General features: G+C 55.7%; 1 protein-coding gene across 1 annotated transcript in view; it reads right to left on the reverse strand.

The window, feature by feature from the left end:
- AMZ1 (archaelysin family metallopeptidase 1) overlaps positions 1-2,881 on the reverse strand; it is a 36,262-nt gene extending 33,381 nt beyond the window's left edge. Inside the window, exon 1 of the mRNA XM_003895670.5 lies at positions 2,385-2,881. The gene's annotated coding sequence lies outside the window, so the exon portion shown is untranslated. The remainder of the gene's footprint in view (positions 1-2,384) is intronic.
- Between the last annotated feature and the right edge of the window lie 5,729 nt (positions 2,882-8,610).

An 8,610-nucleotide genomic window follows, 5' to 3' on the forward strand; every position in this document is an offset into this window, starting at 1 on the left:
GCCGGGTCCCCAGCTCTGAAAGCCCTTGTTCCCTCCAGAGAGCAGCCAGGGCGGCTGGGGCTGGGGGGATGCTCAGTGCAAAGTGACAGCCCCAGCCATACACTGGGGCCCTTAGCCCGCTCCCCCAGGACCCCTCCTCCACTGTTGGGGCTGTCCATGGGCTCAGCCAAGGCTGGGGGACTGGGAGGGAGGCCCGTCTGTCCATCTCTCTGTCTGTCTCTCTCTCTCTCTGAGTTTGTGTCTCTGTCTGTCTCTGTCTCTTGGGGTTCTTGGTCTCTCTCAGTCACCAACTCCCTCCTCCCTCCATCCCCGTCTCCTATCCTCTCGTGCTGCCTGCAGTCAGGGGCCGGGAGTAACTCCACATGTAGTTTCTCCAACAAGAAAAGACACACGGGCCAGGCACATGGCAGCGAATCTCCCGTGACATCTCCCTGCACCACCCGTCCCTGTCGGGGTCTGTCTTGACTCTGAACTGCCTGCAGACCTCCCCACAGCCCCTACAGTTGGACCCCAACAACAAGAATAACAAAGGCTTGGCTGGGAGCAGTGGCTCACGCCTGTAATCCCAGCACTTTGAGGCTGAGGCGGGCAGATCTCTTGGGCCCAGGAGTTTGAGAGCAGCCTGGACAACATAGCAAGACCTACCCGCATCTCTACAAAAAATTTTAAAAAATTAGCCGGGCGTGGTGGCATGCACTTGGGAGGCTGAGGTGGGAGGATCACCTGAGGCCGGGGAGGTCAAGACTGCTGTGAGCTGTGGTTGCACCACTGCACTCCAGCCTGGGCAAGGGTGAGACCCCATCTCAAAAAATAATAATAATAAATAACAAAAGCTATGTTGATGGTGCCCATGACCAGGCGCACGCTGATCAGGCCAGCTTGGAGTTTCTGGGCCTGAGTGGCACCGAGCTCAACCGTGTCCCCGCTCCAGCCCTGTGTCCTCAACTCTGAAACGTGGTTCTAAGATGGATGGGATTTGCCACGAGGGGGCATCCATGGGCAGGGATGCAAACAGTTGGTACACAGGGTCCTGGAAGGTTTCTGACCTGGAGGCCGCCCTGCCCGGCACCTGTGGGTCACACCGCTTTGGCGGATGCAGGGATCCTGAAGGCCTGGTGTCTGGTGATTTGGCCGGGCGCCCACCCAAGGCCACACCACGGACCATGGAAACCCCCTTGGAGTCTTCAGACGTGCCTGGCCCCTGGCTTGGCCAGCAAGGTCACCAGGGAGGCCCAGCATCCCTCGGGGTCCCGCCCTGGGAAGGAGCCTCCAGTGAGTGCGTGGGCTGCGCTGGGCCGGTCCATGAGGCTCATGAGGGGCCCCAGCTCTGCAGCCAGAACCCACGGCCGAACCCACGGCCGAACCCACGGCCCAGCGGCTTCGTCCAAGTGGCCAGAGCTGGCCTGAAGCAGCCGACACCCTCCTGAGCCATCACCTCTGCCTCCCACACACCCAGAGCTGGGGTCGGGGGTGAAAATGAGGAGGGAGCCCCTGCTCCTTGGGCGTCTCCAGCAACCCCAGCCGCACAGGGGATCTCGGGTATCGAGGAACAGCCGGCGTGCCCAGGACGCGCCCGGCTCCCTCTTGAGGCTTCGCTGCCTGGGGTGGCTGCGTGTCTGGACTCTCGGAGGTGCCTGAAGAAGCCCTGTAGAAGCCGGGGTCTCCAGTGCCTGCTGCGGTGCACACCCACCCAGCCTGGTGGGGCTCAGGGACCCTGTGGGGCCGGAGACCCAGGCAGGTCCCCAGAGAGCCAAGTGCCTATTAATGGGAGCTCTGGAAGCAGCCCCCTGGTGAGACAGCTCTGGGGGTGCCACGAGCACCCAGACCTTCTCAGTGCCTCCCATCCCAGGAAACCATATTATATCCCGGCCCTGCCCTCCTCCTCCAAGTGCCACTGTCACCAAGGAGCATCTAGTAAACCTCCAAAATCTCTCTCAACTGCCCGCCCCACCCAGGCCGGCTACAGACTCCCCGGCCTCCACACACCCCCTTCCAAGCCACTTGCCCCCAACAGGAAGCCTTTCAAAGACCATGTCTCACCACTGCCAGCTGTCAGCTGCGTCCCTCAGCTCTGTTTGCCCCAGCCTCACATCCCTAGTTCCTACCTCCGGAGTTCCTCTGCCTACGAGGCCCCCTGCACCCCCAGCTGGGCCTCCTCAAGTCGGATGAAGCCCCAGCCTCCTTCAGGGCCATGGCCCCTCACCACCTCTCCCGGGCTCCAGACTCCATCCTTTCTTCCCTGGCCTCCTGGCCTTTGCCCGGGCTGTGCCCTCCATCTGGAGCAGCGGCCTGGATGCCTTCCACCCCACATTTAGGCTTCAGGCCCCACGGCTGCCTCTTCCCAGAACCCTCCCGGCACGCACTTCGGCGACTCTCACAAGTACCTGTTCAGCATCAGCCTTCGCCCAGGAGTACAGGCTGGGGATGAGGGCAGCGGCCGCCTCTGCCGGTCCTGTCAGCACCTAGTGTGATGTCCAGGCCACCGTGGGTGCTCAACCCGGGCGGCTGTGCTGCCGCAGGTCACAGCACCAATCAGACACCCCCATCCCCACACACACCCTGCACCGGCCCACGCGGCCGTCACACTCGGAGCACACACACTCTGACGCGGCTGCACTGTTGGTACACGCACAGGCGCACACACCCACACGCACAGGCGCACACGTGGGGGCACGCACGCTGGGGTGCCCTGACCTCCCCGCACGCCCTCCTGCAGCCGCCCCGGCCTCTGTCCCCACGCGTGTCACACACGGCCGGGCGTGCTTGCTCACACCATCCCGCGACGTGGTTCCAGCCGGCGCCCGGAGCTCGATCAGGAGAGCTGCTGTTGGCCGCCTCTCCCTGCCAGCGTTTGCCAAGCGGTTTCCATGACAACACATCTTGGCTCCGACAGGAACCAAGGAGTGTGGGGAAGAGGGTCCCCACGGAGGGGGCGAGGCGAGGCAGGAGGTCTCTGCGTCTTCAGGCTCCCGGCAGGCATGGGGGACTCCACAAGTGCAGACACCCCCCCAACCCCAAGCCAGGCTTGCACCCCGAGAAGGAGGCTCTGGGATGGTCTCTCTGGGCTGCCTGGCACAGAAACTGACTTAGGTCACTCAGTCATTCAACGAACTTTCTGGAAGAGCCACTCTGTGCTCGCAGCTGGGGCTGCGATGCCACCCAAGACATGGGCTCGCAAGAGGCTCAGAGTCGAATCCTGAGGTTAAACTGACGTCCCCGCCACCCCACTGAAGGCCCCATCTAGCAGGTTGGCCCGTGGCTCCCTAAGCCCCAAGGCCACCAAGCACCTTCTCAAAGTGGGGCTCCCCTCTGTGGTAGATCAATTACAAACATGACCCCAATGCCCCACTCCTTCCTGAATCACCATGCCCTTTGCCGTGTGACTTTGCCCCAACTCCTATCTAGAGGTGGCGTCTACTTCCCCATCCTTCAATCTGAGCCTGTCTTATGACTTGCTGTGGCCAATAAAAGGTGACAGCAATGACATTCCCACTTCTGAGCTTAAACCTCCAGGGACATGGGTGCCTCTGCCTGCTCTGACTCCTGCTATTGCACAAGAACAAGCTGGGCTGCTTTGCAGGAAGGCAAGAGGGCGATGGAGCCTGGGTCACCCTAGCTGAGGCCATCCGGGACTAGCTAGCTCCCAGCTGCCCACAGATGTGTGAGTGAGCCCAGCCAGGACTAGCCAGGCCCAGCAATGAGCAGCAGTGCCGCCTGGTCCTTCTTTAATACTAAGGAAATGTGAAGTCATGTGTTTGGAGCTATTTGTTACTCAGCACTAGCTAACTGATACCCCTCTCTCCAGGGCCCTGAACCGCAGCTGCCCCACCTCAGCACAGGCCAGAGGCTCTAGAAGTTCCCAGGGGTGCTGAGAACCAGGCCATGGGGAGGGCTGGATTCCACTGGCTAACAGTGCCAGAGGGTGCCAGGGGCAGAGCTTGTGGGAGGGGGTTCCCGTGTCAAGTCCATGGCAGGAGCTACTGAAGCAGAAGCATGACTCTCCACTGCCTTTCTTTGCCTTGGTTTTTCCCCCTGTGAAATGGGCCCATCACCCTGTCCTGTCTCCTGGGGCTACCTGGTAAGGTAGTGTGTGTGGCAGCTGGAGGCGGATCAACTATGTGCCAGTGCTGGGCTGCAACCTAGGGATAGAGGCCCATGGCTGCCTTCTAGGGACCCACAACTGAGAAGGTGGCATCACTAAGCTCATCTCACAGACTGGAAACCGTGGGGAGAGGAGGTCGGCTTGCCTGAGGCCCAGGACACACAGAAGAAGGTGGGCGTGGCCACAAGCCCCAGCTGGGTCTGAGCTGGTCGTTATCTTCATGTTTTTCTCCCTGTGGTCACCTTTTTGGAAATATCGTACTTCCTGAGCTAACTGCACTTACGAGGTAATGATTGGTGCGAGTTTATAGTCTCTCTCTCTCTCTCTCTCTCTTTTTTTTTTTTTGAGATGGAGTCTCGCTATGTCGCCCAGGCTGGAGTGCACTGGCGCGATCTCGGCTCACTGCAAGCTCCGCCTCCCGGGTTCACGCCATTCTCCTGCCTCAGCCTCCCGAGTAGCTGGGAGTACAGGCGCCCGCCACCTCGCCCGGCTAATTTTTTGTATTTTTAGTAGAGACGGGGTTTCACCGTGTTAGCCAGGATGGTTTCGATCTCCTGACCTCGTGATCTGCCCACCTTGGCCTCCCAAAATGCTGGGATTACAGGCATGAGCCACCGCGCCCGGCCTTTTTTTTGTTGTTTTTTGTTTGTTTGTTTGTTTTTGAGACAGTGTCATTCTTTCACCCAGGCTGGAATACAGTGGCACGATCTCGGCTCACTGCAACCTCTGCCTCCTGGGTTAAAGCAATTCTCCTGCCTCAGCCTCCGGAGTTGCTGGGATTACAGCCACCATGCCCAGCTAATTTTTGTATTTTTAGTAGAAACGGGGTTTCACCATGTTGGCCAGGCTGGTCTTGAATTCTTGACCTCAAGTGATCCACCCGCCTTGGCCTCTCAAAATACTGGGATTACAGGCGTGAGCCACTGCGCCCGGCTCACTCCTTTTTTTGAGACAGAGTCTCACTCTGTTGCTAGGATAGAGTACAGTGGTGCAATTTTGGCTCACTGTAACCTCTGCCTCCCAGATTCAAGTGATTCTCCTGCCTCAGCCTCCCGAATAGCTGGGATTACAGGCACCCGCCACCATGCCCAGCTAATTTTTGTATTTTTAGTAGCCGGGGGTCTCACCATGTTGGCCAGGCTGGTCTTGAACTCCTGAGCTCAAGAGATCTGCCCGCCTCGGCCTCCCAAAGTGCTGAGGTTACAGGCGTGAGCCACCGCGCCGGGTCCCGCAGTCTCTTTTCACCAGGCACGGTGGTTCAGTGTTACCGCCTGGAGTAACTGATCCCACTGTTCAGTTGGGAGGCAGCTGATCCGCACTGTTCCCCCCGCTCTGAGTTCCCCCAGGCCAGAGCTGAGAGCCAGGCTCACCAGATCCCTGCAGGAGGGCCTTGTATCTGAGTCCAATTTTCCTCCAGCACGAGGCCTGGCATTTAGTTACCTGCTATCTTGTCCGGTGTTCAGTGTTCTTGGCCTTTGGATATTTCGCCCCGCGTGTTTCATTGTCTTCAGGGAAATGGCTGGTCCAGGCACCCAGCCTGCTGTCACCGGGAAGGGACATGTGCCCTGAGACGGGGCTGACGTCACTGCTGCACCCTGGTGGGGCACACCAGCCCACGGCTGTGCCGCCCGGGAGATGCCCTTCTGTCGGAGGGGATTTGCCAAAACCAGCAATGGTTCTCATTCCGTGGCCTCGTGGGGTCAGGAGGAGAGAAGTCAGGGCCAGTCCTGCCCAAAATGGGGAGCATTATAGAAAACCTTTCCTACCTTAAGCTGAAAACCTAAAGGGCTACACTCTTAGGGTAAGAATGAATCAGAATTAGCCCTGCTCCCTCCACAGGAAAGACACTTGGTGCTAAAAGAAGCAAAAAGAAAAAGTTCTTGAGAAGTTAGGGCAACAGGTCTTCTCCAGCACAGATTTGAGGCCCAAGAATGCAGAGAACTCCAAGCACTCAATGCGTTGTTTTGACACAGGGTATCTCTCTGTCACCCAGGCTGGAGCACGGTGGCGTGATCATGGCTCACTGCAGCCTCAAACTCCTGGGCTCGAGCAATCCTCCCACCTCAGCCTCCCAAGTAGCTGGAACTTCAGGTGCATACCACCATGCCCAGCTAATTAAAAAGAAAAGAAATACACCAGGTGCAGTGGCTCACGCCTGTAATCCTAGCACTTTGAAAAGCCACGGCAGGTGGATCACCTGAGATTAGCAGTTTGAGACCAGCCTGGCCAACCTGGTGCGACCCTGTCTCTACTAAAAATACAAAAATTAGCCAGGTGTGGTGGTGGGCGCCTGTAATCCCAGCTATTGGGGAGGCTGAGGCAGAATTGCTTGAACCTAGGAGGTGGAGACTGCAGTAAGCCGAGATCACACTATTGCACTCCAGCCTGGGCAACAAGAGACTCCATCTCAAAACAAAAAAAAAGTGTGTAAAGATGGGGTCTTTCTATGTTGTCCAGGCTATTCTCAAACTCCTGGCCTTAAACAATCCTCCTACCTCAGCCTTCCAGAGTGCTGGGATTACAGGCATGAGCCACCGTGCCCAGACCTTTGGGGGGGCCAGTATGTTTGGTTTGCAGTGGCCTCCAGTGGGTAATGCCCCAAATTACTCCTCCCTAGTGGACTCTACCTTCATCCTAGGCCTCAAAGAATCTCTCCATCAACATTTTTCAAAGCCAGTGAGCAGCACATAGTTAAAGATGACCAAGAACACAGGGAAACAGGGCACCATGAGTGACCTGCACAGGCTTCAGACACGAGGATGGTTGTGCACTGTGCCAGACACTGGGGTGGTTGTGTGCGGTGACTGACACTGGCCAGGTGGTCCTGTTGACTTGTTTCCAGGCACCCGGCCTAACCACAGTCCCCAGGATCCTTCATAGCTGGGCACAGCCACACGGCTCAAATCTGGACGATGGAATGTGGGTGATGATGACAGGAGCAACCTCCAGTCCCAGCCCATAATATACTCTCAAAGAAATTAGTTAAAGAGGGCCAAGTGCAGTAGCAGCATTTTGGGAGGCAGAGACGGGTGGATGACCTGAGGTCAGGAGTTTGAGGTCAGCCTGGCCAACATGGCAAAACTCCATCTCTATTAAAAATACAAAAATTAGCCAGGTGTGGTGGCACGTACCTGTAATCCCAACTACTCGGGAGGCTGAGGCAGGAGAATCACTTGAACCCAGGAGGCAGAGATTGCCATGAGCTGAGATTGTGCCACTGCACTCCAGCCTGGGTGACACAGTGAGACACTGTCTCAAAAAAAAACAAAAAAAAACCAAAAAAACCAGGAAAGTCCCAAGAGGAGATGAGAGGAGGAAGAGAGAAAGAGAGAATATCTGAAAGGATAGTGGCTAAGAATTTCTCAGAACTGATGAAAACTACTAATCCACAGATTTAAGAATCCTAGTGAATTCCAAGCAGAACAAAAAGAAACTCTCACCTACACAAGACAGTAAAATTGCCGAAAACCAAGGACAATTAAAAAAAAAAAAAAAAAAAACTTAAAAGCAGCCAGAGGAAAAAGAGAGTTACTTTGAAAGAACGGACGTTAGACTGACAGCCAAACTCTTGAACACAGCGACAGAAGTCAGGGGACGCTGGGATGTGCTGAACAAACCAACGCACTACAAGAGAGTAACTGCCTAGCTGGATGTGGTGTTGTGGCTCACGCCTGTAATCCCAGCACTTATGGAGTGCTAGGAGGATCACTTGAGGCCAGGCTGGTCTCGAACTCCTGACCTCAGGTGATCCACCCACCTTAACCTCCCAAAGTGCTGGAATTACAGGCGTGAGTCACTGCGCCTGGCCCCCAAGAATAACTTTAACCAAAGAAGTGAAAGATCTGTACACTGGAAACTGTTAAGACACCAATTTAAATAAACTGAAGAGGACACAAATAAATGGAAAGATATCCCATGTTCATGGATAAGAATGACAATTTTTTTTTTTTTTTTTTTTTTTTTCGCTCTGTCACCCAGGTTGGAGGGCAGTGGCATGATCTCCGCTCACTGCAAGCTCCGCCTCCTGGGTTCATGCCATTCTCCTGCCTCAGCCTCCCAAGTAGCTGGGACTACAGGCGCCCGCCATCACGCCCGGCAATTTTTTTGTATTTTTAGTAGAGATGGGGCTTCACTGTGTTACCAGGATGGTCTCGATCTCCTGACCTCATGATCCACCCACCTCAGCCTCCTAAAGTGCTAGGATTACAGGCGTGAGCCACTGTGCCCAGCGACTAATATTTTTTAAATGTCCATACTACCCAAAGTGCTCTACAGCCTCAATGTGATTCCTATCAAAATTCCAATGGCATTTTTCACAGAAGTTGAAAAAAAAATCCTAAAATTCATATGGAACCACAAAAGACCCCAGAGCCAGAGTAATTTTGAAAAAGAACAAAGCTGGTGGCATCACATTACTTGACTTCAGAGTATACTACAAAGTTAGAGTAAGCAAAACAGTATGGTACTGGCATACAGACAGACACACAGACCAGTGGAACAGAACAGAG

This window comes from Papio anubis, chromosome 4, assembly GCF_008728515.1.
Source record: "Papio anubis isolate 15944 chromosome 4, Panubis1.0, whole genome shotgun sequence".
Lineage (NCBI taxonomy): Eukaryota > Metazoa > Chordata > Mammalia > Primates > Cercopithecidae > Papio > Papio anubis.